Source organism: Heterocephalus glaber, unplaced genomic scaffold, assembly GCF_053883595.1.
Source record: "Heterocephalus glaber isolate CG9 unplaced genomic scaffold, H.glaber_assembly_v1.0 deba00000937, whole genome shotgun sequence".
In the NCBI taxonomy this organism is placed as follows: Eukaryota; Metazoa; Chordata; class Mammalia; order Rodentia; family Bathyergidae; genus Heterocephalus; species Heterocephalus glaber.
Genome location: NW_028258173.1, coordinates 7,761,363 through 7,788,063, shown reverse-complemented (window position 1 = coordinate 7,788,063; position 26,701 = coordinate 7,761,363). Strand labels below are relative to the sequence as shown.

At 50.2% G+C, this 26,701-nt stretch overlaps 1 long non-coding RNA gene across 2 annotated transcripts in view; it reads right to left on the bottom strand.

Annotated features, from left to right (window-relative positions):
• Nucleotides 1–8,404: 8,404 nt before the first annotated feature.
• Nucleotides 8,405–26,701, bottom strand: part of LOC106010742 (uncharacterized) — a 178,934-nt gene continuing 160,637 nt past the window's right edge. For both annotated transcript variants that reach the window (XR_015450278.1, XR_002388130.2), the window contains 3 exons: nt 25,719–25,879; nt 13,564–13,672; nt 8,405–11,713 (listed from right to left, as the gene is read on the bottom strand). This is a non-coding gene — a long non-coding RNA (uncharacterized LOC106010742). The remainder of the gene's footprint in view (nt 11,714–13,563; nt 13,673–25,718; nt 25,880–26,701) is intronic.

Here is a 26,701-nt window from a genome sequence, read left to right as displayed (position 1 = left end):
CTTTAGCAGAATCCTATATCCTGGCTCTGCAGGTGACATAGCAGTGCCCCCCACTCAGCGCAGGTGTAGGACATTTCCCCACCTCAGGATGCTGGGCCTGGCCATGTGGTGCCTTTGGGCCAAGGCTGTGTTGGCCACCATGGTGAATGGAGGCTTTGCAAATGCTCTTGAGCTTGGATGTGGCCTCTTGTGCCTCTGTCATTGCTGTAATCCTCCTGGAAGTCTGCAGTGCAGCCCAGCCCAGCCCAGGTCAGCCACATCACAGCCAAATTGCAGACCACAAACATGAAGAGAGATGTCATGTGAGGACTCTGTATTCATTCCCTATCACCGCCATAAGTTATAACAAACCTACTGGCTTCATCCAACACACATTGATTATTGCAAGCATTATGGGTCAGAAGTCCAAGTTGGCTCCAGGTTTTGAAAGGACAACATCAAGGTGTCTGTTGACTTGTATTTCATTGGGAGCTGTAAGTAGAATCTCTTTCCGAGCTCATTCAGGTTGTTGGCTAATTCAGGTTTCTCATGGTTGTAGGACTGTAGCTCATTTCCTGGCTGGCCATGGTTGGGGATACCTCTCCATGTCTATCTAGGAGGAGGCTTCTCTCTAGTCCTTGCATGTGATTGCAACCCCATGCAGTTCTCTTGTATGGTTACAATGAGTTTGCCTAGAAATCCAAGGTAATATGCCTATTTTAAGGTCAGCTGATTAGTACCCTTAATCACATTTGCAAAATCCCTTTACAGCAGTACCTAGGCTAGAGCACTAGCTTCACGGTCAAGCCCGTAGCTCAGAGGGCTGGTCTTCCTTTCACTACTCCATATGGGTTAGTGTACTTGAATAATTAAGGGACAGGGATTTATTTCCCTTATGGTACTGGGAATTGAACCCAGGGCCTTCACATTAAGCTACATCCTCAGTTCCTTTCTTTATTTTTTATTTTGAGACAGAATTTAACTAACTCACTAAATTGTCCAGGTTGGGTGTGAATTTGCAGTCCTTCTGTCTCCGAATCCCAGGCCTACACTGTCACACCTGGCTGGGACAGGGATCTTGGGAAACATTTGTAGGAGTCTATAGAGCTCAGCTTGAAATCTGGAGCTGTCTGCCTGGCTTGCTGTGCAGCACCATCACTGCAGAAAGCAGGTTATCATGCTGGTTAGACAGACCTCATGGAGAAGGGGGCTGTGGAGTAAGGGCAGCAACCAAGCTGTGTTTTTCCTTCCTGTTGGCTGACTTGAACTACCTCAACCCAGCTTCAGACACCTCTAGCCACAATGCCTCAGCAGGGCAGAACTTCACAGTGGAAAAACCTGGTCTCCAAGTGCCCCAAAGAGGGAGAGGTCCCACCAATCCAAGCCACTCACTCTCCAAATAATATTGGGCAAGAGAGAAATGCACTGTGTTACTCAAACATGCCACTGTTGCATAAACAATTATATTATAGCAGCTTAGTCTTCTATCCTAACACACAAATTATACCAAAGAGCAAACCAACCAATGGATATGGGATACATCAGGGGAAGAAGCAATGAGCTCTACCAAATACTTCCTGAAAGGTTGCTTGGAAGAGGAATCCAGTCTTAACTCTTGAACCTTGTGATTACAACAGATGCTCAGATGTGAAAGTGTGCAGGGGGTGGACAGAATGAGTGAAAACTGAGCAGCTAAGGGTGAGAAGAAATATGAAAATCTGACTAAAGACATTCAAAGCAATGAAGAGCAGGTCTGGGCACTTTCAGAGGTCAGGAGGTGGCACTGGGGAAGGTACTGTGAGAACCAAGAGAGCTTCTTCACCATAGGATTCTTGTCACCAGTGTGGCTGGGCTACATGGGTGGCAGGGGAGTTGAGTTTGTTAGGAAGAGGCTGGGAGGAGGACAGTGACATCCTGCTGGGTCTTGTCCCTGCCTGTAGCCCCCTCAGCACCTAACACCGCCACATAGTAATTGACCTAGAATGGCTGTCAATTGCTTCTAACTCAGAGAAGGAGGCCCTTCCCTTCACTCTCGCTGGACCAAGAGATGCCCCAACTTCAACAGCAAAGCAGAGATGAACAGCCTTCTCATGGTGACATGTATCCCCAGAATGTGACTAGGTTGAGTTTCATATCATTCAATCAGCATTTGCAGGACTGGGTGCAGTGTGGCCATAAAGGTGGATGAGCTATGATTCTCGTCATAATGGAGCTTCCCGACTCAGAGCTTATAGAAGGTATGCAGGTGGGAAACTAGAATAAGAAGGAGAAATTGATGTGCGTCACTGCCAAGTGGGGAGAGAGCATTCCAAGAACTCTGAGGAGAAAGATTACTTTCTACTTGGGCAAGTGGGAGGAGGTAGAGGGGAGGAAAGATGGGAGGCAGCAAGGCAATGCAGATTCAGGATGGAGGGATGCAGGTAATGCACCTGCAGGGTGACGCACCTGTGAGGTGACACATCTGTGTGGTGATGATGCATCTGTGGGTTGATGCACCTGTGTGCTGATGCATCTGAGATGAAGGTGGATGAGGGAGCCCATGTTAGGCTGGGTCTGATGGGAAGATTAAGGGGCTGGGACCAGTTCTATAGGTCTGCCCTGGCATTGTTCTCTGCTTGTACATTGAGAGGCAAATAGCAGATGCCTTGTTGAGAAGCTTCCAGGCATGAGGACTGGGAGGCCTTGGCATTGTTCCCAGCCCTCGGGATTGGCAGGAACATTCAAGAATGAAGCCCCCCAACACCACCTCATGCTGGAACCCCTGCTTCTCCAGCATCTGTGGCTTCATGCCCTGTGGAACAGCCTCCTGCATGGGGTGGAGGAGGCATCTTTCTTATTGCCCCAAATTCTTCCAGTTCCCAATCCCTATCTAAAAGATGGCTTCCTGTGAGTAGTCAGGATCATGCACACCCCCATGTCACCTCTGGGGCCAAGCTGAAGGGAGGGAGAAGGGAGAACGGCATCTTCCCATTTACTGGGAGAGGAGCTCTCATCTCTTCCTTTGTTACCAGGGCATTCTGAGTGCCCAGAACAGCCCCTTTCCTATTAGTGCTCCCTCCTCCTCCCTGCCTCTCTGAGCAAAAAGAGGGGGCTGGAAGGTTAGAAAAGCATCTCAGACCTTCCAGCAGCAAATTTCCTTGGAGCAGTGATCCTCATGGGAGACCCAGAGCCTTTCAAAGCTTGGGAACAGGGAGGGACACCGGAGAGGGTGGGGGCGGACCCCATTAACTTTCTCCCTCGAAATGGAAAGAACTGAGGGCCAGGGAGAAGGAGAGGCCAGGGTGGACTCCTGGGCCCAAGTGCACCCCCATGTACACGCTTCTCTCAAACTCTCTTGTCAAGATGAGACAAACTGTTCTTTCAGAAATCCAACCAGGGAAATGTTAATAACTGCGTCTGCGGAAAAGTGGGGAGCGGGGGAGCCAAACACTAAATAATTGAAATTCCTGAGCGCTTGTGTGGAGAGACACGATGTTCTTTGCTGTGTGCAGGAAAGGTTAATAAACACTGGTGACATTGGGCAGCTGCTGAGGACTCGCAGCGAGCAGGGACACTTCCCAGAAGGCTACCTGCGCTCGAGCTTGTGCCCGAGACCAGCATACCTTGAAGGCTTGGTTCTTCCTGTCCCTGCCCTCAGTCTGCTAGCTCCGGAAGATGCACCAAAGGCACCGGAGGGACACAGAGGACATGCTAGACCTTCTAAGTCAGGCTGGGCAATCTCAGCCCTACACCCCTACTGGCACCACAGGAGGAAGGGTGCAGCCTCTCTGCTTTTCCTTAAGGTGAAGAAGCAGGACGAGATGATGTCCCCTGCCCCAGACCCACTTCCAGACACCTGCTCCCTAGGATGGAGCCATTTGAGATGGAACCTCGGGGCTATCTGTGCCGCACTCCCCGTGAGGGACATCATGTGATGGCAGCCACAGGCAGCCATCAGAGTCCACGCCACCACGCTTCCCGTCCAGGTGAGTGTGCAGGGGTGCACCCGAAAGCCCCTGCTGGTGGGGAGAGCCAGGACTGGAGGCGGAGGAGCCGCTCTGGGAGTGGAGGTTTCACCAGGTGCACTGCTGTCCGCTGCATCTGTCTTCACGCTGAGACTGCGTGCCAGCCTCGTCCTGCCCCACGCCCAGAGCTGTCAGCTCCTGGCAGCCAGACCCCGATGTCTCTGGATGCTGCTGGGTGCTTTGATCTCCCCAGCAAGTGCCCGGCAGCAGCAGCTTACTATCTAAATGCCACATCCGGAATCTGACAGGGGAACAAGTGCTTGGGTGACACCCAAAAGCTGCATCAACACAGTCACACTGACATTGCCATCTGCCCCTCTGTCCCAAGAGTCTCCGCATGCAAGAAGCACAGGCAGGAAAAGTAGTTGCTCCACTCAGTGGGGCAGATGTTCAGCAGAGGCTCTCATGCCTGCTTGGGCTCCGGGAGTGGTAAGGGTTCAGTGTACAAATGGAGAGCAATCCATGCCCAGCCCCCAGTAAGCCACATCTGGGCGGATGGAGTATACTTGGGTCAGTGATTCTCAGCCTCGGCACTGGAGGAGTTACTTTTTTACAAATCTAATGTCTGGGGCCTCACCTAAGAACCACTAGGTCAGAATCTGGGCACCAGGCTAAGCTCCTGCTCACATTTAAAAAGCCCCAGGTATAGGGCTGGGGATGTAGCTCAGTGGTTCTGCTGCCTGCTCTGCAAGCACAAGGACCTGAGTTCGATCCCTGGTACCAAAAAAAAAAGCCCCAGGTATTCCGAGAATGTGCAGCCATGGCTGAGCACCAAGCAGCTCACAGAAGATGGTCCATGCTCACTTTCCTGTGATCCTCGGAGGGGAGCAAGGGCAGTCGGGGAGGGAGGAGGAGGAGGAGCTTCGACACTGAACACTTGCGTTCATCTACTTCTGCAGCCTGCACAGAAAGATCCCCCAAGAGAGGGCCCCTTTCCTCCTACCTATCTTCCTTTGAGCCTAATCTTCGACACCCAACCTTAATTCTTCCTCCGATCCCCACAGCACTCGGTGTGCGCCTGTCCTGAAGGCAGGCTACATTCATGTCTGCTTGCTATGGCAGTCTCATTTCCTCGTCCAACTCTAAGCATCTTCAGAGCAGGATTTGGTCCTAAAAGCCAGCCCTTCTCAAAATGTGGTCTCTGCCCCAGGCAGGGTGGTATAAGATTGTAATCCCAACACTTGGGAGGCTGAAGCAGAAGGATTGTGAGCTGGAGCTCCACCTGGGCAACTTAGTGAGATTCTGTCTCAAATTTTAAGAAAAGATAAGAAAAAAGAAAGAAAGAGCTGGGGATGGAATGCAGTGTGAAAGCCCAAGGTTCAATTCTCCCCCCTCAAAAAAAGTGTGGCCCCTGGATGGTCATTATCACCTGCCAGCCTGTTAGAAGTGCAGACTCCCCCTCTCTGGCCCACACACAAGTCAGAGCCCTGGGGATGGGCCCCAGCAGCCTGTGTTCTAACAAGGCCCCAGGGACCCCGATAGTGCTCCTGTCCCAGCAGCACTGTGCTGGACTCCACCCTGGTACTCAAAAGTGTGGTCTCTGGGCCAGTAAGTAGCCTTAGCATCACCTAGGAACCAGCTGGACACAGAATCTCAGGGCTCGAGTAGGCTTTGCCTTTTCCCAAGATGGGCAGAGGGTGTGCATGCAGAGGGAAGTGTGAGACACGCTGCCTTCTCCAGGGAATGCCTTGGCTGGCTCCCCAAAAAGAGAAGAGGGAGCAAGCATCGTCCCCTTCTTACCTCAGGGACTTTACCCCTGAGTTTGTTTCCAGCGGTTTTCAGCCTTATGCATGAGCTACAGATGGTGGGGTCCCACAGAGAATTTAGGGAAGGTTAAGCAAACAACACATGGCATTGCCCCTTATCCCTGTGTCAGACCAGGGGAACAGATGTGGCTCTAGGGTGGCTGTAACTGATTGGTGCATCCCAGCTGTCCGTGTTCCTGGCACTGTCCCTAAAGGTGAACGAGCAGGCACTGAACTGAACCCCTTGAAACTGCCCAGGGAGCCAACGTGCTGAAAGGGGCCCCTCCTGGGGAGTGACCATTGGAATCACACCAAGGTTGTCACGTAAGCCAAGCAAAGCTCCTGCTGGCTCACCTTCTCCTGCAACTTGTCCCTTCCGGCCTCCCTGGATGCACTCCCCTCACATGCCCTGGATAAAACAGCGGCATCCTGGGGCCCAGGAATGGGGCCCAGGCCAGTTGAGCAGGGACAGAGGAGGGAAGAGGATACTGTAAGATCCTCCTGCCTCCAAGCCCAGCGGCTCTCTGGGTTCATTTCAACAAGTACTGAAGCACCTACTATGTGCACAGAGCAGTGCTTCCTCTCTGCCCCATGGACATGTCACACGAGAGGTTATTAAAAATGTATTTAATATAAGTTTAATATTCAAATGCCAGCTTCTCCTGACAGGTAATAAATAGCTGCTTTGAGTCCAATTTGAGGTTTTGATTTAAAAAGAAAAAAAGTTAGCTATCAGCCATCCATCTGGGATCGAATGAGAGACTCTTCCCCCTCCTCCCCTGAAACCCATCGTCAGAGGCCATTACTACTTTCCATACTTGGAGAATATTGTGTATGGGGTTTAATGTCCCCGGGGGACAAGAGACCATTACAGGGAGGAAAAAAAGACATATTTCCATCTCTGTTCCAATACACACAACCTAATTAAGATTTTATAAACATTCACCCAACAGGAAAACACACACACACACCCTCACACACACACACACACGCACACACTCACACTCACACACACCTAAATTAGCAAGGCAAACAGAGACTAGATTAAGTGGTTTTCTTGCCTCTTTCTGTCCAGCTTTAATTAGGCATCTGTCCCGGGGAGGGTCATGTGGTGGCATGGTCTCATTTGGGTTTCCTAGATTTGGGGCTGCTGGGTCTCTGTGTCCTCACGTGGGGCACGCGGCTCTATCTCTGTGAGAGACTGCCTGCTGTTAGGCTCTGGAAGGAGAGAACAGGCCTCGTCCCCCACCCCCCAGCCCCATCTCAGTGACCTCCCTGTGGCACCTGCTGAGCAGCCCCCAGTGTTGTGGATTTGGCCCTGGCAGAACCCCTGTGGCAATGCCAGGTCCTGCCAACACACTCCAGATGCCAGGCTCTGGGGCCAGAGCACACAGGCTGCGTCTGGGCCTGTTGTCCCCTGATTCCAAGTGTCAGAGGTGCGTCTCCCCCACCCAGGATGTTGTCTGGAGGCTGCCCGTGGCCCAGCTGACTTCGCATCCCTATGTCCACACTCTCCCTGCTAGAGGAAAATATAGGAGATAATTAGCTTTCTCCCTCTTTGTGTGTCCCTGGGGCTGTTTGGGAAAGTACATTGTCTTCACATGTGTAGAAAATTAAATCTGCTGTGTTTTTGAAGAGCAGGGAGGGGGGAGTGGAAGGGACATGTCACTCACTTATTTGGGCAGATTGAGGGGTGGAGCGCAGAGGGGAAGCTCAGTCCTCTGAGGCCGGACTGAATGTCTGGGACGGAGTGTTTGGGGCCAGAGAAACCAGCCAGCCTGGACTGAGGATCTGTACTCTTGGTGCTGTCTGGGAGCAGCCCCCCGCCCCCGCTTGGAGCAAGTCTTTGTTTCCTGGAACAAAGTAACAGCTACACCTACCAGATAAAGCCTAATCAAACCACCCAAGACAGGCTGTGAGGCTGCAGGAAGGACAGGCCTGAGCTGCAGAAGAGACCAGGACGTAGCGTGTTTGAGTGTCTGCCACAATGGCTGTCACCCGCTCATGGACCCAGCAATCTGCAGCCCTTGTCTGCCCCGAAGTCAGTGCTCGCAGAATCCTCTGCACCATCCCTCTCCTCACCTGGGCACCAGGGCTAGGAGGCCTATGAGAGGGTCTAGGGAGGTACAGGATCATAGTCCCATTTGAAAGATGATAAAACTAAGCCTGGGAGATTATTAGCACTTATCCAAAATCTCACTGGTCCACACTGCTGAGACAGAGAGAACTCATTAATTATTCCCTTTACCCTGGAAGAGTGGGGGTTTCTGCTCCTCTCTCTACCCAGCAAAGCAGAAGCAGGAGAAATCGATGCAACAGGGGTCAGAAAGACAAAGAAAAGGTTGCTGATTTATTTTAATTCAATGATAATTTCTCAAGTGCAAGTCTCCTGCCACGGTGACGTAGGAGCGTAACAAACCTGACTTGGGGTTATGTACAATCCGGATGGAAAATGATTCACTATCAAAGCAGTGATGGCCAGGCAGCTGGATCTAAGGCCACCAGCTGCTCTAAGGAAGGTGGGGGTGGGGCATACAGCACATGCCGCAAAGCTTGGCAGCCTTGCCTCCCTCCAGCTGATGGAGACCCTGCAGGAAGCTATCCACCCTCTTGTGCACCCTGGCATCCTCCGGGACCACCACTCAGCCCCTTATCCCAGGATAGCTGCAGCAAGCACAAAAGCAGCCAGCCCCTCATGAATTAGCTGAAGTGACTCTCACTTTGTATACACATGTTTACAATCAGGGCCAGATGGTGAAGTGCTGGATTCGTTTCAATGCCACTCGAGTGAGCTTAGCTGAGCCGAGCTTTGCAAGTGGCCCAGTAACAGCAACATGAAAGGAGGAGGGCGACCCCTTCCTCAGACACCCACCCTCAATCCACTCTTGATCTGAGAGGCTGTGTATTAGCCCTCACTTAAAAGCAGTCTTAGCTTGTCAGCTGTCAGAACTTTTTATCAAATCTCCTGAAATTCTACAGACAGAAGAAAGACACATAACCCACTCTGATATCTTCCAGAGTTTCTTTCCTTTTTTTGAAAAATAATAAATAAAGCACATTCGATGGAAAGGAGCTTGCAAACGATTGCCGATGACAGTGTTTATGTTGCCAAATTATTTGTACTGGCAGGAAGAGAGGGTGGGCTGAACGCAGATCACATGGAGTGATTATTTACCAAACTATGAAGGCAGCCTTAAGTGACATGATAGAGGAGAAGGAGGAGGGGAGATAGTTGGCAGCATACCAGACAGAGTCAAGTGAATCTGTGGCTTTCCATCTGCTTTCTCCCCCAAAGACAGTGGCAATTGGCCCATGGAGGACAGCTGCCCACTGGAGCCAGAAGGAAAGGGGCTGTTGGCTTTCAGGGAGACTGGGCCCAGGCTTCCAGCTGGCAGGGGCCAGGAAGGTGGTGGGAACCAGCTAGCCATTACCCCAAAACTCAGCCCAAAACATCCCTGCCCTACAAAGCCCATGACAGCCAGATGCAACACCAAAACATTTGTAAGACAAAGAAAAGGAAGGAAGGAAGGAAGGACAGAAGGGAGGGAGGGAAAGAGAAAGGAAAAAAAGGGCATGGGGGAGAAAAACTAAAAACTAAAGATAGATTCTTGTTATCTCCAATGTAGGAATCATAGGGCTGATTAGAAAATAACAAAATTTTTGGAAAGAGCATGCCAGAACTCCCTCCATCACGACGAGGGCATCCCATTCTAATTGTTGCCTTGGGAGGCCACACATTTCTTCCAGGGATGTAGCCACCATGCAAAGCACCTTCTTTTGAAGTTTACCTGGGAAACTGGCTTGAGAGTCAGTTAGTGAGAAATGCTTCCCAGACAATAGTCTGACTCTGGCTGAGTGTGTAGGGGAGGACGGCAGTGGTGACAGTGGAGGTGGCTGGTGGGATTTGGGGGTAATAAGTTACACAACACTAGATACCTGATGCAGTGAGAAAATGGGGGAATGCATTGGCAGGTGTGTGCCTTTGCACTCATCCGCAAAGCTGCATTTTACCTCAAACCCAGATCCTGTTTCACAAACAAGTATTTAAAAAGAATTGAGGGGTATGGATCTTGCAGTGAGGACTACAGACTGCACCCCTAATATAGCTCCATTCGAAGTGGCTGCTCTTCACATCCACCCCCAGCCCTCCTCTGAGTCCTCCCCTGTGTATCAGGAGAAGTGGCTCCATTTTTTTCAATGACTTCTTTTGTCTAATGTTATCATGCAACTTCCCAAGGTACTGGTGGGCCCCAGCTATGAGGACTATACCTACAGGCTCCAGGGACTCAACAGGCATTTGAGGAATGAATGAATCAATAAATAGGGGTAACCAGGGTGCCTGGCCAAGCCCTTCTCTCCATCCAGCTCTCTCCCCTGTCATCAGGACCCAGTGCAGGATGGAGGGAGAAAGAAGAGATAGATAGCTTCATTATTATTGCTCAAGCTAATGAGCTGGGAAGGAGAAGTAAAACGAGAGGACTATGGAATGGAGGACCGGACGAGTGATTCTCCCAAAGTGATTATTTAGAAAACGCAGTGGCAAACTGAGAGTGAGCTGGTTTTCATTGCTGGATAATGAGCCCAATGATAGAGGAAAGGGCTGGCTGGCTGGAAGTGAGAAGAGGGACTTTTTCTGCTCCCCGTCAGACCAGAGCCAGGGAATCTGAGGGGACCAGAAGAGAGCCTGGCCAGCTGTGAGGAGGTAAGCAATTTGGGTGGGCAGCTGTCTGTTTTCTTCCAGACAGAATAAACACATCCTTGCCTTAGAGACAAAGACTTCCTCCTCTGGGCGGAGCCACCTTCTGCTTCTAGCTGCAGCCGTCATGTGGGCCCCTGCAGACAACTTGATGACGTCCTCAGAGCCTTGCTGACCAGAGAATGAATCTTCCCTGGATCTTGCACCATGAGCAGCCACGTCCTGGGCACAGGTACAGGCCAGGGGCCCTGCTGCCCCTCACGGATGTCGGTGGCAAGGGATCAGTTCTGCTGTCCTCAGACAAAGGACTCAACCTGATGGGGGAGCGGGGACAGGATCCATCCCACCACCACACTGCCCCGTGACTTGTAGTCACTCAGTGCAGGAACACTGGCTGTGACCACTCAGAGTGGACCTACCGAGCAACAGGACCTGCCTGACACAGGCCATTGGGAAGCACAACCAAGGCCTTTAGGCCCTAGAAATCCAGGGTTCCTAGATTTTGCAATTAAAAATGAAGATACTCAGAAAAGTTTGGATTGCAGAAAATCGGCAGAAATTAATTTAACGTAAGTCTATCCCAGCTAATACGTGAGATACACTTATACTAAATATTATTTGTCATCTGAAATTCAAATTTAACTTGGCATTCTGTATTTTATCCTGCAATCCTGAGTGACCCCTCTACAACCCACCCTTCCCACCCTCTCCTGTTCCCTCCAGCTACACAGAGCCGGGTAGAAAAGGCAACCACTCAAGATACTGAACCTCATTGGGCCAGCCTTGGAGATCTGCAAAGATGGAAGATGTGGTGCTAGTTACCAGTGCTGGACAGCAAGCCACCCCAAACTTAGTGACTCAGATCAGCCAATTTACTCCCACACTGGGAACTTGGACAGCGTGAAGTCTGTGCTCCTCTCAGTAGGCTGGGGACACTCAGCTGCTGAGGCTGGTCTCACCTAGAGGTGTCTTCCTCACCTGCCTGCTGGGCTGTTTGTTCATGCAGCCCTGGTGCACATGGTCTCCTTGTGTGGCCTGATCTTCCTGGCGAGGCAGTTTCCGGTCCTGGAACTTCTTATATGGTAGCTCCAGGCTCCAAAGCTGAGTGTCCCCATGTACCCTAGCAATGTACTCCAGTCTTTTCTGACCCGGCTCAGAGGTGCATGATGTGACTTCTGCCACCATCCACTGGGGACACAGACACAAGTGCACCCGGATTTAAGGGCAGAGGAACAGACCCATCTTCTCAATGGCAGGAGTGTCAGAGAATCAGTAGGCTTGTTTTGAACCTAATGGCAAAGAGGAAAGAAGGCAGTGAGTGTGATTCTGATGAGGATGGGGCTCTCAGTGAGATGTGGAGGTGGGAAAGTTCTCACCACAGGGAAGGGACCGAAGAAGGAGGCGGGAGGGAAGGGGAAGCTCCTGGAGGGTGGGGAGACCAGGAATCGTGAGATCTGCCTGTGAGGAAGATTGGAGAGCTGGTGCTGATGCCATGGGGATGGCAGGGATCCGTTCCAGAGTAACGGCAGCCCTGGGACAGGAGACACAGCATCGAGGGGGTGAGAGTCATTGAAAAACCTCAGAAATGCTCCTGGCCCACGGATGGTTTACACACACTTTAGCAAAATCGTCTGCCACCAAAATTGCATTCAACTGACACCATCTGCACTGATCTCCCGCTCACAGTCCCCCAGGCCCCCTCTCCACGCCCACCCATCTGCATGCCCGCGTCCCCGAGTCCCCTGTCTCCACCCGAGAGTAGAAACATTTGCCTGCAGCAGAGTCCCCTCTCCCCACTGGCGCTGAAAGCAGATTTGGGCCGCAGCACAGGGCCAAAGACCATGTCTGCAAACCTCGGAATGAGGCTGAGGGGGACATGCAGTGACCTCCAGCAAACAGACAGTAGGGGAGGGCAGGTGGGCTTGCTGGGGGGGCAGCTGCAGACCCCACAGACTGCATGGCACACCCCACCCTCTCTACTGTCCCGCCTGCTGGGGGCAGGGGGTTGGGATTCAGCAATCCTGATCTCAGCCTCTTTGCCAGGCAGAGATGCTCACCACAGCCCTCCTCCTGGGTGCCCTCCTCTGGGGAGCCAGCAGCAGGCCAGACTGTTGTTTGAGGCGGTGGGAGCTGGCACCACATGGAGATCATGCCTTTTGATGCCTTAGTTAATTGGATTTTACAGCACCCTCTCTTGCCTGGCCCATCCTTATTAAACGGCAGAGAGGCGAGGAGGAGAGGAACAGCTGGCAGCTGATCACCAGTGGGAAGGGAAGGTGAGGACAGTGCCCTCTGTGGAAAGTAATCAAGGCCAGGCCTCTCTAATGCACTGCCTGCCTGTGTAAATCTCAAACAGCACCTAGAACTGAGCGGGGCCACAGAGGTGAGCTGTCTTTATTACTACTCCTCTCATTTCCGGAAGGGTGACATCTCACCCACGTGCCTACAGAATCCCACGCGTGTGTGCATGCATGCACACACCCACATGCACCCACACTCACTAAGTGGTGACCCAGATGACCTGCACAGGGCCTCTGATCTGCTGCTCTTGTACCATGTGGGAGGAGACTGGCTTCTCACAGCTGAGCTACCCAGGCTTTAGCCAGCCTGGCTGTTCTGCTGTTTGTCCTGGTGTATGACTCCATGTCCCTTTATCCTCTGATAGGGGGGTTGGAAAGCAGGAATTTACTGCTTCACCTTGCTGTCTTAGGCCCATCATTTCAAAGAAAACAGTGGTTTACTCAACATGATGCTGGCAACACGGGCTGGGCGAGGGGTGCTGGTCTCCCTTCTTTGCTCGTGGGGTGGCACCACATATCCACCTGGCCTCACCTAGGCCCTCACCTGGCCTCGACTAGGTATGGTACTCTTCCTGCCTCCTGACCTCAGGCTGCTTTGACCTGTGGCACGTGACCAGCTGCAAAGCAAGGAGAGGTCTGGGCTGAGCTTACACAGCCAGCCTGGTCCTCTTAGCATACTGTTATGCCCAAAAAAGGACACACTCTGGTAGCCTACTGATCCAAGGAGATTGGAACTCATGGAGCAGGACCTGATTTCAGCCACAATCAGCAGCTGGGCTAGGTGAGCCAGGCCCCAGGCCACCTGTGGAAGATGTATGAGATCCAGAATCCAGGCTCACCTGTGCTTCCAGGTGAGGTCGCTGTGTCCACTCCACTCCACCTTCACTGAGACTGACAGATAAATAGTGTGCACCTCACTCAGTACACAGAAACACATTCTGGATGCATCTAAAATGAAATGGAAAACAATCAAAGCATAAATACATTTTTAAAAGACCCCCAAAGCTTAAAGGCAAAGGATAGTTAGAAAGAAAAAAGACCCATGGATATAACCACAGACTTTTTAAACGATGCCATGTGATAAGCAAACTGAAACTGCACCATAGCACCTGCTAAAGAGTAAGCTTAAGCACCAGGCACAGTGGTACAGGCCTATAATCTCAGCTACTTGGGAGGCTGAGGCAGGAAACTCACAAATTCCAGCCCAACCTGGGCAGTTTGGACACAGCTTATCTCAAAACTTTAAAAATACATTTTAAAGCCTGGGGATAAAGTCCAGTAAGAGTGCAGTTATGGCAAGAGATCCTGAGTTCCATCCCCAGTATGGCAATTTAAAGAATAGTAAACTTAAACTTGGGTCTTGTTGCTCTGGTAGAGGGGTGGGGATAGGTTTGTAGTAGACACTGCTAAAAGGATGTGAGGAGAAGAGAAACTGCTTCTGGAAGTCTGGGGTCAGGTGGAGAGAGGGGCAGAGCCCCAAGGAGAGAACTGGGGGCAGAGGTCCTATCCAAGTGCAGGCCGTAGGGCCCACCCTCACCTGAGATCTGATATGCAGTCTAACCCAGAATTATGGCAAGCATGCCATTCGTGCACCAGGAGCTGGCTGACACAGAACCATTTCCAGAACTTTGACCCAGGGGTGACAGACCTGAGTGTGAGCAGAGCCCCAAGCAGCCCCTGCTGCAGAGCCCAGTCCAACAGGGCCAGGCACAGCATTAAGGGGCACCTGCAGAGACAGTCCTCCAGGTCTGCTTGCAGCTGGCTATGTGGCTTCCAGGAAAGGGCTTGCATGTCCCAGGTCCCCAGTGTGCTCTAAGGGAACCACCAGGCACCAGGAGGATTAGCCAAAGGAAGAGTCCCATCCTAATCTCTGGAACTGGACGGGGAGCCTTATAGACCCAGAGCTGGGGACAGAAGGAAGCAGACACACACACACACACAAAAGAGAAATTCAAAGGTTCTCATTAGTCAAGGGAAATTGGGATTAGGGAGAAAAAAAACAGCTACAAAGTAAATCCATTTAAAAGATGCAAAGACATAAATGCTTGATTGCAATTTTATATTTAAAAAGAAATGACAAATTATGAAACAATTTGTTTTAGCTTACATTTAACAAAAGCAGGCTGTGAATGCAACTGTTTTTTAATTCTTTGAATGAACAAAGAATAAAGCGTTGATTTGAAGGGCCTAATTTTTCTGACAAGATTGTCTGATAGCGCTGTACAACAGCCTTGATTTCGCGTTTGACTTTTGCAGCACAATCATAAAAAGGACATTTTTGCCAAAAAAAAAAAATATTTGAAGGCATCATCAATTTTCCCCAATGGCCTGTCTTAATCCTCTAAAATTCCAATCTCTCTCTTTTGAAGCGCCTGTCATTTCATCAGCCGGGTAAATTTTCCCTTCTGTAATTGTTACTGGCTGAAGACGCCTCTGTAGCCTCATTTGCCAGTAGCCTTGCATGTGATTCAAGTAATTCTCCATAGTCACTTTGATCAACCTCAGAAAATTTTGCATCTTTTGCAAGATCTGAAATTGTCTCACATACTTCAGAGAGTTGACAACATGTGGCTAACAGGAACAGACTGACCCATGGCTATGATGATGAGGAATGGGAAAACACACTGATGTGAGGAGGCATGAGGCCTGTGGGAGTCATGACAGGGTTCTAACAGGTCAGCTCATGGTGGGATAGTTTGGTGTTAGGACAACATTTGCATTGTTATGTGACCATGCAACTTCCAGGACTCAGGTCATAAAATATGGAAGGTGAGGAGCTCTGTGTATGATGAAGAGACATTAACCACAATATGTAAAGAGCTTATATAAAGCAACGAGGAAAAATGGGCACAAACAAAAGCCTTTTATGAAAAACACAAAAGGCTGATAACCATAGGGGGAGACTTTCAGCTTCACTGTAAACAAATGCACAACAAAGCAACATTTTACCATCAAATGAATGTTTTTAAATTATAATTCTCAATGCTGCAAAGGCTGTGCAGAACTGGGCCTTCCTTCCTCGCTGCTCAGAGGTGTAAATTGGTACAGGCTTTCCAGAAAACAAATGCAAAGCTGTATCCAGCCTTCAAATCATTTCAGCTGCATCATATTTTTTTATACAGTCCCATGTTGCCTGGGCAGATCCTCACAGCATTCTTAAAATGAACAAAGACTAAATCAAATGTTGATTTTGAGGGCGTAATTTTTCTGGGGGGAAAAAATTCTGTCTAGTGGCACAAAACAATATCCTTCACTTTGAGTGAAGTTAATTGCTTTTCAGCTCTCTCAAAAGTTTGATCTCTCACTCGGAGGCCACTTTGTGCAGGAAATAAAGACTTTCCTCTCTGGAGGGACCCATAGGAAGGGGCATGAAGCAGAGCGTGCCACCTCCAGGAGCCAACACCAAATGTCAGGCAGCTGCTGTCTCAGCCACCGGGCTCATACCTGCAGCGAACTCGAACTGCTGCCCCCTCCAGGTCTGTGTGTCCCTCCCAGACCCTGAGAATCTGGACAGTGAGTTCCAGTGGACAGCTGTCTGCCAACATGTGCACAGTGGGTATCTCTAGGCAGAGAGGGTAGGGAGTCTGTAAACTTTCTTCTTTTAATTTTCTGTGGATTTATACCTTTCTACAATGAGCAGGCATCACATTTACAATCATAAAAGGAAACTTTACTTTTAAAAGAGACAAAAAGGGGAATGGGATGAACAAAGCACAAAAATAGAACAGGAAGGAGAGGTATAGAGAAAATATTAGGACAATTCTAAGGTTGGAACCTTCAGTAGCATGTGGGCTGGGTGGAATCAGACAGTGAGGGTCCAAAATTATTTGCATCAAAAGAGCATTTATTCCTGCAGGTAGTGAGGAACCAGGTAGCCTGAGAAGGCCATCCCTTGCAGAGCACAGTGGGAAAATAGCAAGTTCTTTGGAGAAAGGACTGAGTTGCTGAATCAACCCTTACCTGAGGCATATTTACCGCTGGACTTTGCAGATACATGGGCCAATAAATTCCTTTTATTTTTTAGGGCACTTTGAGTCAAATTTTCCATTATTAGTAACGGAAAGTATTACAACTGGTAGAATTTCAAAGGGAATGTGGCTTGGAATCAGATGTTAAGGTAGACCTGTCATTTTCTATATGGGTTAAAATAATAGAGCAAATCTCTTTAAGCCCCAAATAATTCACAGAGCCTTCATCTTGCTGTGGATGGAATGGGATGCGTGTGGTCTCTCTCACAGGCATAAGGACAGGTGTTTTCTGGGTGTAATAAGACTCTCAGATGAGTAAGCCCTCCTTGTAGGCCCAGAACAGTTTGTCTGGCTGCAGGACTGCACTGCCTGTGCAGGTCAAGTCTGTAGGGAAGTATGCGACAAGAAAAGCAAGGCTGGCCATGAGGCACCTTGCCTGTTCTAGTGTGTGTAGGAGAGATGGGAGAAGTTGGAACAGTACAGATTCTGATTCAGCGTATCTTGGGTGGGGCCCCATCCTCTGCATTTTTAGCAAGTTCCCAGGGGACACCAGGAGCCAGACTTAGGTCTAGGAACACCTCCCACCCAGCCCATCCCCCATGGCTGCACACATCTGAGAATCACGTTTAAGAAATCAGGCTCTGGTGTCAGGGATTCCCTCCCCATTGGCCTCTCTATTCCTTGGGTTCCTCCCATGTGAGTACAGGGTAGTGATAGTTCCAACCTGCTGGGATTGCTAGGATGAGGACTCAGTATGGCGCCAGGCGTAAAGTACGTGCTCAGTGAATAGGAGCCATGTCTTTTTATTACAACGCAGCAAAATGCCCTCGTGGTCTAGGATTGGAGTAAAGTTACAAGTAAACCCACTTTGTACTTTGTTAGCCAAGAATAAATGAAATGCATTAAAAATCTCTTTGGGACCCTTCAAAGAACATCAAAGGTGATTTCATTCATCCTGTAGCCAAATGTGGGAATTCTAACTCTCTTGTTTCCACACTGCTGGTGCCCTAGGCTTCCTCATCCCCCCTCTGGTTCAACAACCTATGTCAAGCTTCCGTTAGCACCCCTGGCTTGCTTCTTGGCTTGGCCTTTGTTTTGCTTTGTTGGGGCATGGAAGGGTTCAATTGTACTCTGTATCTTTGCCTAGTCCCCAAATTCTGCGCAACCAGGAGCACCTGAACTGACTGTGTCCATGGCTCTCTTTTTGTTAAGAATGGAAAAAGGGAATGCCAGGAGATGCAATCAGAAAGGGAATTTTTAGACAACATAACATACATTCAAGAGCCAAGTCAGCCTGATGAAGAGCTGAACTAGGCTCAGGCCCCAGGTTCTCTTCCTCTCCTGGTTCTGCCTCCCCTGGACTGATAACATTTTCTAGTTCCAGAAGCTGCTCCACCCCAGGAGGAAAGCACCTGCCACCCTAGGAATTCAACTCAAAGGCCCAGAATTGAGGCTCCTTGGCTCTAATTGGCTCATTTTGGTCATGTGTCCACCCCTGAACCAATCCTATCAACCAGAGAGTGGGAACCGCTCATTGGTTTAGCCCGGGTCATGTGCCCTGACTAGGGGTGGAGCCAGCTTCAGCAGAACTGCAGGTCAGAGGGTAGGGAGGGGACTTGTTATAAGAATGTGGCATTGATATTATTAAAAGGAGAATGAACAAGATGCTGAATGAGAAGAACCACACACACTTAATCCACTGTTCTGGGAAGTCCTTTCTCCATGGAAGGGCGGGAAAGATGTATGAAAACCCTGCAGACTGCCAGGAAGGAAATGTCAGTGGGCTGAGAGGTCCTGGCTGCGCTGGGCATGGACTCACTGGAGGTTGATATAGGAATATAGTTTCCACATCTCAGGCTGTCAGTATACAGTTCATACACCACATAGCACTGGAGTACTTTCAACATGCCACTGCCTGCTCAAAACCTGCCATGGGGATGGGGTGTGGCTCAGTGACAGAGTGTTTGCCTGGCATACATGAGGCTCTGGGGTCCATGCCCAGCACTGGAGGGAAAAGCTTCTCTACCTGACATTCAAAATTCTCCATGACCTCACCCCAACCTGCCCAGACTACATGCACTCCCAGCATACACTGTATCCTGTGCATATATCCTGGAGTCCTTTTTCCTGACACCCAGCATGGCTATTCTTATTTCTACATTTCTGTTCCATAGCCCCAAAGCCTAGAAGTTTCTTTTGTCAACCTCTCCAAATCTTGGCAGAAAGAGCTCTGGAGGAGGAAGCAGCAAGCTCATTTTCATCTTGACTCACACAACTTGTGCACCCTTGTACCAATCGCTCAGCTGAGCAGATCGCAGTTTCCTCATTGGTTGGCACAGTTGGCAACCAGCTTCTGCCTGTCCAGGTCACAGAAGTGGTTGTGAGAACCAGTAGAGATGAAGCATGGGAAAGGCTTTCAAAAGATACTTGCCAGTGATAAGAGCCATCTTTTCTGAAAGACCAAGCCCAAGTTATTCCCCCAACTATGGGCTTCTTTGGTGTCCTCAGTGTCCCTGGGTCTCATACCTGCTGGCCTCCTGGTCTCCACTCAGAGCTGAGACTGAAAACACTACGGGATTGAAGGGATCTACACCCCACAAGACACCATATAGAGTCCTTTCAGCTCTAGGCTCTCAAGATGCTGCAGATGCAGAGAGGAACCAAGTGCCCGTTAAGCTTAATTGTCACGTTGATTGGATTAAGACACTGGAGAAGTGATTAGATTGTGGTCATGTTGTACTCCTAAGTAAATTAATTCACTGATGTTCATAGCCAAGCACACTGTTAGGAGGTGGAGCCCAGTTAAAGGAGGCGGGTAACTGCAGGAGAGGGCGTGTCTTTGGACTGTATATCTATAGCTGATGCTCTTCTCCTGGCTCTGCTTCCTGTCTGCCATGAAGTGAGCAGCTTTGCTCCACCACATCCTTCTGCTGTGGCGTCTGCCTTGGAGCCAACTTACCGTGGACTAAACTCTCTGAAACTGTGAGCTAAATTAAATCTCTCCTCCTTTATACTGTGGATGGCAGATAGGTTGTCCAAGCAATGGAAAGCTGATGATTCAAGCTGCTTCTGAGCTTCCCTTCTCTGACTAGAGTGGAGCTATCCTAGTAGTTGGCTGCCACACACCCCTTGCAAGAGAGTATCCAGACATGGAGGAAACAGACCTTTGATGTCATGACATTCCAAGAAAACTGCATGAAGGGCTATTGTGAGCCACTTCAGGCTGCATAACAAAATATTGTAGACTGGAGGACTTACATAACAAATCTGTATGTCCCCCTAGTTCTGGATGCTGAAAGCTGAGACTCAGGGACACTGGGAAACCAGGAGCCAGCATGCTGGGCTCTGAGGAGGCCTCTCTTCCTGGTTTGTATGAGGCTGCCTTCTAGCTGTGTCCTCCTATGGCAGAGAGAAGGCCAGCAAACTCTCTGGTGTCTCTTATAAAGACATCAACCCTATCATACAGGCTCTGTCCTCATGACCACATGGAAGCCTAAATACTTCCTCAATGTCCTGTCTTCAGATACCATCACAATGGGGGTTAGGGCTTCAATATGATGGGGGCAGGGCCAAATAATTAATATAAAACACAAGCTTTGTCAGAATCTTCCATACCTTCCACTGAAGCCCTAACCCTCTGCCTCTACCCCTACCCATGGCTATTCAGAGTTGCTCCTTATAGACTACTCCAACGTACGTGCAAAATAAACCTTGTCTTTGATCCTGCTAATCTGTCTATTATTAGTTAGTTTACAGGCCCTTGGCTGCTCACACCTGAATTGGTAAGGTAAAATCAAGCATTGTAAGGTCACAAAAATATATTTCTCATTTCCTTCATACTCCTGAAAGGACACAAACAGAAATGTGAATCTTCCAGTGAGGGCAGGTTGACCCCTTGTTTTGGGGCCTCTGGGTTTTACAAAGACAGCACCCTCTGTCAGTGTTAACAAGAAGACAGTAGGAGGCCACAGTTTTTAGATAGAGAGAATAAATAATCTACACGTCAATGACAATGTCCTCTGACATTGTGATTTCTCTAAAGTGATAATAAAATTTCTTCTCCCAAGGGGACTCAGAAGATTAGGGGCCTGGACTCCAGGGAAGAAAGACCGAGAGACCCAGCTTGGCCGGACACTCCTGGGGAGGTGAGTAGTCAGCCAGGCCTGTACCAGGCAGTATCAGCTAGAGCTGGTTTCCACTGGTATATGAGGGATGCTTGTGAAATTTCAGAAATTTGGGGCACATGGGAGATTTAAACTGGCCACAGTGGGAGCATTCGCACCATGGAAATGGACAAATGTTAGAAACCTAGCTGGGCATAGTGGCACATGCTTATCATTTGAGCACTCTGGGAGGCTGAAGCAGGAGAATCAAAATCTTGATTGAGGCCTGGCTTACCACTCACTTCCCACCAGAATGTCCCATCCCAAGCTGGGAATCTAGGTCTCTCTCCCAAGGTTGGGGCCCAAGGGGAGTAGAGTGAGAAAGGGAGTCCATAGACCCTGGGAGCAAGCAGGATCCTTGCGCCTTCTTTTCTGACTTATAATTCCCTCTGCCTTCCCTAAGAAGAGAGTGCCCAGTGGTGTGATGCAAAGTGCTTGACAACTGCTGCTCTGGAAGGAGGAGGGGAAGCTCTGATTTGTACCTTTTTTTTTTTCTTATTATACTGGAGATTGAACCCAGGGTCTTTGCACTGAGCTACAACCTCAGCCCTATTTTTATTTTTGTATTGAGATAGTTTCTTGCTAAGAAGCCCAAGCTGGGCTTGAACTTGTGCCTGTGTTATACTTGGGTCAAAACTGCCCAGAGAACAAGCAGGCACAGCATCCTGAGAAGCCCAAGGGGCAGGGCAAGCTCTAATAACCAGCAGGGAGGACCTGATTGGGAAACAGGTAAGCCTTCCTCAGGGGTTCCTAGTGCTCCTTGGGGTGAAGAATCCATAACTGATCAGGTTTCCTAGGGCCAAATGGGGACAGGGACACTAGAGTTACCTGGGAAGGAGGGGTGACAAATGCTAAGCTACAAGTGGTTTGCGTGGGCTGTTAGAAAGTTCTCTGCGTGATCTGGATCCTTCGGTCACCCCAATCCATGCTTACTGCCTAAATCATGGCGGTTTGCTGGAAATCATCCGGTAGCATGCATCCGTAGGCACGTGGAGCAACTTGGGCATCCTCTGGATAGCTCAGTGTGGCTACTGGAGAGTGTGTTTTGGGCTGAGCTCCTCTGGTGCCCATGTGGAAGTCCACACAGAGAGCTAAACATTTTTCACCATAGCCAGAAACGGCCACCACTTTGGCTGTCTCCCTTCACCACATCCACCAACTGGTCAAAGTAGAGCAAGAGGAACCAAGAAGTTGAGAGACCTGGGAGAGCAAAACCATTAGTTTAATGAAGTGATCTTGCCCCTCCCTTCAGTGCTATGCAATGAATAGATTTGCAATCACCATCTCAAGGGTACATGAAATGGTGCATGACTTTATTTTGTTTAAGTTAAATTCAATCTGACTTCAAGCCCAATCCCATGAGGAGAGGAAGTAACACAATCTTGTTGACTGCTGGGGCTCTCTCCCTGATACCTCCCTCCCCAGGGTCATATGAAGGAGACAGCGGTCCTTGCAGAATAAAACTTTCGGGCAGGCTGTGGTCTACATCAGTCCCCTGAAAGCCAGCAGCTCTCCAGCACCTGGGCTCTGTTGAGGTGGGAGCCCTCGTCCTGCCCGCCCCCACTTCCCATGGCCCCCATCCACAGGGCACTCAAAGGAGCTGGCTGCAGATCCTTAAGAGCCTCCAATGTCCTCAGGCCTCCTCAGGGACAGTCTTCCTTCTTTGCTGCTTCTGTCCTGTCCTGCAAAGCCTCAGCTCTCTCTCTCTCCCTATGCTGGGCTACCAGGACCATGTCCTCTGTGGGCAGCAAAGGAAAGAGCACACAGATTAATAGTATCCCAATTCATTACCGTGTCGTGGGATGGGGAAAGAAATGAAGGCAGTAGGAGGTTATGGGGAAGGGAGATGGGACCCCATATACAGCACGAAGGATGGGCCCAGCAGCTGTGATGGGGACCACAGGTGCAGCCAGCCCTTGCCGTGATGGCTGAGAAATTTCACTGCAGTTGACAAAGGAGCAATGGCCCCAACAGGGCAGCTGCTGCAGCATCTTCCTCCTCAAGATGTGCAGACTCAGCTTTCCAAGGGCTGGTGCCCTCCTCAGAGCCCTGGGCCCCTCCCAGGCCCAGTCTGAACTGTCAGATCACCCTGAGATGCCAAGTCTTCCCTCTCCTCTCTCCTCCCTCCACCACCCCACCCTGCCTCCTCCCACCCTCTCTCTTAAAGGCCCCCTGCACCCTCCAGCCCACCCACATGCCCTCCACAGCTCCTATCTGCTCATGCACAATCGAACCCTAAGACACTTGCACTGGAGAGGGGAGAAAGGAAGCGGGCAGCTACGGCCTTGTTGTAGCCAGCGTCACGTGGGCGTCTACAAGACTGTCGCCTGCTCAAGGATGGCGGTCATCACGGTTAGCACTTCTCACCCACTGCACGGTCCGCCCTCGCCTTCCCAGCATCCCAGCGGTAGATGTCAAGGGAGCAGGATGCAATGTCTGGTGACATCTTCAGCGTCAAGTTCAGTGCTCAGGATGCCTCAGTTCTCAGCTTGAGAAATTCATGGCAGCTCAGACTTCCCCCAAGTCAGCTCCATGGCTGAGCCCTATCTCTGCTCAAAGACCCTGGCCATGGATGTAAGAAAACCATCGACCTTCCCCAGTCCTCTTCCCCCAGCAACAATAACAATAATAACTGCTATTAACTGAGTGTCCGCTGCGATCGATCGATTCCTCAGCGCCACCCTGAGACAGGTGCAACCCCTTAAGGAGGGAGGGATGTCCAGAGAAATCACTTACGAAAATCAGCAAGGTCAGAAGCCTGGAACAGAGGGAGATTGCAACTTTGTTACTCAGCCTGGGGCCCTGAGTAATTAGTCTCGAGTCACACACAGCTCAGACTCACTCAGACTGGAGGAAGCCAACAGTGCCCGGAAGGGTAAGTTTTAAGGGGCCGAAAGACACTGAAAAGCACCTAGAGGGGGGAGCAGGCTGGAAAGCCGGGGGTGGGCAAGGGGTACAGGTGGTGTGCAGCATACAGCATCCACAACCACCCCTGAGAACCAGTACCGCCAGCTTTGCCTCTCCATGCACTGGGGCAGTGCTATTCACACTTGAGCAGCTCCCAAAGCCAGGCATGGCGTGTGTGTGTTATTCAGATATTCATATTCATATTCTGCAGGTCTGGGGCATGAGGACCTGCAGTTGTAATAACAGTCAGGTGACCTGTATGCCATTGGTCCACGACCACATATGCCATTGGTCCACGACCACATATTCAGAAGCAAGGTTTGAGTGTTGCTCCAATCTCGAGGTGGTTAAACTGCCACACTGAGTGGAGCAGGGGGTCTCTACTTTGTCCAAGTCCCTTCCTGGGCTCTCAGGAGGGGCTGCAGATCCCCGATGTCTGTGTGCCCTCTGGTGAGGACCCACATGCCCCTGCTAGCTGCCTGCGTGCAGATGGACCTTGCAACACTTCACACCGCAATTGCTGGCGCCAGAGCAGCTTAGGGAATCAGAAGGACTGAGGGAAGTAATATCCTCACAGCCCAAGGGGTGTAAATAATGAAAGTGGGATCCATAAGTAATTACTTTTTAATTAATTAGGAATGATGAATAGCAAAGACCCAGCAACTCTCGGGTGGAGGGGTGTTAACTGTAATAGCCTTGTTCCTTTCTCTGCTCAAATTGATTTGCTGGGGGAGGAGGCAGGGGAGAGGGTCACCCTGAGTCTGGGGGACCAAAGAGGGCAAGGCAGGGCAGGAGGGATGGCCCTTCCCCGAGTTGAGCCCGGGAACCTCAGCCAAGCTGGGGAAATCTGTCCAGGGCATTGAGCTGTCTAGTCCTTGGAGAAGAGACCTGGAGAAGAAAAGGGCAGCATTTCTCACTTCCAAACTCTTCCGCGGGCTTTCCTAATTAATCTTCGCACACCTCCTGGGAGACAGAAAGTGCTCCCTCCTCCTTACTTGGCAGGAGTGAAGTCACTGGCCAGGAGGGTGGCTCAGAGTGGCTGCTCGGTGGTCAGGAGACCCTTCCCAGAGGAAGCCCCTTGTCTGCAGGCTGGGAGAAGGAAGCAAGCCAGGTGATCCCAGCAGGGCAAAGGGGCCCATGCTATTTTCCACCCTCCCAATCTCCTGAGTGCTGTAACTCCCAAAGCCCACTGGCCTTGGCTCCAGAAAGTAGGGTCATTCTGAACTTCTCCCTCCACACCCCATGTCTGAAAGGAATCACTATTCAGAGATTAAAAAAAAAAAGGCTGAACACCAAGTGCTCTGCTTCTCAGTTTGCACAGGAGGCAAGATTGGATCACAAACCTTGGATGCTGATCAGCATCTGCAAGGGGTCCTAACTCCTCCCTCACCCACTTACACATGTGCTCCGAGGCCCTGCCCAGGCTCTGATGGCAGTGAGGGCACCGTCCCTCCCCTGTGGTTCATCCAGGGGACAGGTAGGAAGCGGTGGGGCAAAGCTGTACTGAAGCCTTTGAAGAAAGCCCGGGCAGGATGGGGTAAGGCAAGGATGGCCCCCACCCGCAGCACAAAATTTAAAGGGGGCACCCAAACAGCTCCGCACATTTGGGGGCTCTGTCTTCCTAAGAGTTGAGCTTGCTGAAGCCCTGACCATTGGCACAAGGCCATCACTGCACACCTGTGATGCTGAGGAAACCTGATCTCCAAGGCACGGGTATGCACCGAGTCCTAAGCAGCTTTGAGAGAGAGAAAATGTGATGAGACAAGAAGGGAAGTCAGGAAAGAAAAGGAGAGGATGAAGCTTTATTTGGGCACCTGCTCTGCTAAGCCAGGCTCTTTGCACCCCTCTGAGAAAGCTTTCTCACCCCTACATCCAGGGTGTATCAGCAGTGCATACTAGAGAAACAGATTTAATGAAAGATCTACAAATATATAAGAATGTATAAGACTGGCTTACAACAGCCTTCCGAAGAGTCAGGTGTGGAGCAGTGCAAAAGGGCTGTCTGCACGCTGGAGATCCAGAGGATCCAGTCAAAGGCCTGGAGCTCGCTGAGGTGTCCTGTGCCAATCCACATCAGGGGGCCAAAGGATCTGCACCGGAGGGCTGCAGAGTCTGTGCTGTAAGCCAGAAGACAACATCCAAGGTGAAGGCAAAGACCAGAGCTCCTCCAAAGAAACAGAAGCAATCCTTCCTTCTTTGCTTTCCATTCTGGCGAAGATCGTTCCTAGGGTGAGTCTTCCACACCCAGGACTATGCTGATCTAATTAGTTGGACGTTTCTTACTCAGATTGACACAATCAGTTAATTCTCACACAGTTTACCCACCTGTGCAGAACGGACCTGAGTAAAACCCCCAAAACGAACTATCCAAACACTAACTAAGGACCAGATCCAAGCCTGTATCCAGCCACCTGCTCCTCACCTAATTCCAGCCCTATGCCATCCTGCCTTTCTTGGAAATTTGAATAATTTTCTCATTGTGGATTTTGGTTTTGTTCTTGTTATTGAAGCAGGGTCTCACTACATGGTCCAGGTTGGCCTTGAATTTTCTATGTAGTCCAGGCTGGGTAGCCTTAAACCACAATCTTTCTACCTCAGCCTCCTGAGGACTGGGATTGTAGACATGCACCACCATACTTGGCTTAAATTTTATTTTTAAAAAGTATTGTATTAAACATTATCATCTTGATGACTGAGTTTTTCGTGCCTTCTTCCCAATCTGGTGTCCAAGAGCAGTGCCCTACTTATCTCTCTTCACCCCTGACCCTGTTCGGAAGGCAGAAGAGGTGATGAACAAGGAGTGGTAACTTTAGAATCAGACGTAAAACCAAATCCATCTTTGCCACTGTACACCCACCCGCCGAGTCTCAGCTTCCTCCTGCATGAAAACAAGTCAGCAAGGTCTCTACAGAGAGGCTGAGTCAGGGTACCAATGCCAC